The sequence below is a fragment of the Penaeus japonicus genome, unplaced genomic scaffold (assembly GCF_977035675.1).
Source record: "Penaeus japonicus unplaced genomic scaffold, GWHDUDI00000001_assembly GWHDUDI00000002, whole genome shotgun sequence".
In the NCBI taxonomy this organism is placed as follows: domain Eukaryota; kingdom Metazoa; phylum Arthropoda; class Malacostraca; order Decapoda; family Penaeidae; genus Penaeus; species Penaeus japonicus.
In genome coordinates, this window is record NW_028234404.1 from 49,580,262 (window position 1) to 49,582,761 (window position 2,500).

Consider the following 2,500-nt stretch of genomic DNA (forward strand, 5'->3'; position numbering starts at 1 on the left):
GTCCGCCAGGTGTTCCTCCTTACCATGGGCGCCCTCTCATGCTTTATTAAACTCTACGGGGAATCGGCAATCGTATTCAAGCTGCACATTCTGAACTGCTTCCACATGCACAAGCTATTTCGTACCGGCTCAGATTTAACATGAAAACGAATTTGGTGCAACTTTGTGTGAAGCTAATTAATGCAAGACCGTTTCTCCAGACATTCTTCTTTAAAATGCTACTGATATCAAACAGGCCTATATTTCTTCATCATTTTTTTTTACATATTTAGGCATTAGAGGTCGCATTGAAGGAACGAAGGGACATGCCTCATCTTAGCTTACGACCTTATCTTGACATGCGACTTAATTTTGGCATACGACCAAAATAAAGTGGGTAATTATGACAATCCTTATCATGATAATGATTGTAACAATAATAGCAATATTGGTGATATTGATAACAATCATGAAAATGGTGATAATAATTATAATATTAATGGTAATAACATTATTATCATAATGAGTTATTGTTTGTTTGTTTTTTCTTAAATTGCCGGAGCCTATTTCCCTTTGCCATTTATTGGGAGCTTAATAAGTCAAGTCAAGGAACTACTGTCCTTCGAGGAGTATGAAATAGTTTTGAAATCTTATGACTATCAAATATAATTACTCCTGGAGAAGAGTTGGGAATCTGACAATCAAAGTGTCAATCACAATAGGAAATATAACGAGAATGAGAAAAGGTTTCGTTCGGTTTCATTAAAGAATCGTGTTTACGTAAGTGGGTGTATAGGCCTACGCGGTAGTTCCCATCATTCGCTGGCCCGAGTTAAGAGTGTTTCTACCGGGCCGTTAACGTATAAGTGAAAGAAGTTAAGTTATCTGGACTTTAATTTAATTCAAAAGTGGCATCAGTTATGCGTTATGTGTAATCTTAAGTTTGTTAAAATCAGTTACCAGGACACGACTCCAGTGACGGCACACCAATCAAGGTGCACAATTTGTTTCGTTAATTCTGATGTTGTTTAATCGGGGTTCAAGTCAGTGAGACATATATGATATTCCTAATACATGTCTAATCAGTTCATCAATGCATTAATGGACAGAGGAGGGACTGTGTTTTGGTGTCGATATTCTCTCTCTCTCTCTCTCTCTCTCTCTCTCTCTCTCTCTCTCTCTCTCTCTCTCTCTCTCTCTCTCTCTCTCTCTCTCTCTCTCTCTCTCTCTCTCTCTCTCTCTCTCTCTCTCTCTCTCTCTCTCTCTCTCTCTCTGGCGCGCGTGTCTTTATGTAAGACTCACTCAGTGAAGCAAAGTGAACTTTTATATACTACCCAGACTGGTAATTCTGATCCCAATTATCCATTAATGGACTAAATAAGCATGTAAGATGCAAAAATGTTGCATTGGGCATTGTTTTTTCTTTGAAACATGCAAAACGAATAAAAAACACAATAAAATGACATGTATGTATGTATATATATATATATATATATATATATTATATATATATATATATATGTATATATATTAAAAAGAAAATATATATACACACATATATATACATATATATATATATATATATTTATTTATTTATTTATATATATGTATATACATATAGCATAAAATGACGAGTATTATTTCTGCACAGAATAAAGAAAACTGTCAGTTACATAACTATTTACAGAACCATTCCATGCGGTTGGCAAATTGCATTTTGAGGCGATGCGTAACCTTGTTGATTCGGAATAACTAATTGTCCACGTTTACATTGTTTTATAAATCTTTATAATAACCTTTGATTTCTTTGATAATTGTACCCTTTTGGTATGGTAACATTCACATCTTTAGCTTCGGAAATTATTATGCATTCAAACTGGATGCTTGTGTTTGAAGCAATCTACAAATATAAGTATATATCTGTAGAATTAGAAGCTGTAGACTTACGTCGTTGCAATGTTGCTTCGTCCAACGAGCAACCTTGATTAAAGCGTTTCTTAGCTCCAGCTGCCACACATAAGCGAGCAGACTCTAGCAACAGCGGAACGTCTCGTACCCTGAGCGGGGCGTGGACGCGAGCCGACCGACTGGAAGGTAATGTGATTGGGAGGAAACGAATCTGTAAGAGATTGTGTCATACTTCATGTTTCATAACCAACAATGTCATTTCGTTCTCTTTGTCAGAAAAGCTCAGATTGTTTCATCCTTGACAAGTATGATAGCATGGTCATCGTGAGACAAACAAAATATAAGTTGTTTTCGTATCTACACCGCGCTAGGATACTCAACACAAATCAGTAAAAACATATAGTTGTACATAGCAACATTGAAGCAACTGACCTTAAAATGGGTCTACAGTTGAGTAACGAAGAAAAAGACACAGAGCGCCATTCAAAATCCCCGAACTATTCCTGCTTCACAAATCCCAAAACACTTCGAACAGTTTCGAAGAAATCTCGAACCATTTCCACGTCCCGCCTTACCTCTTTATCCACACAGTGTCTGCGAGAAATATTTGGAA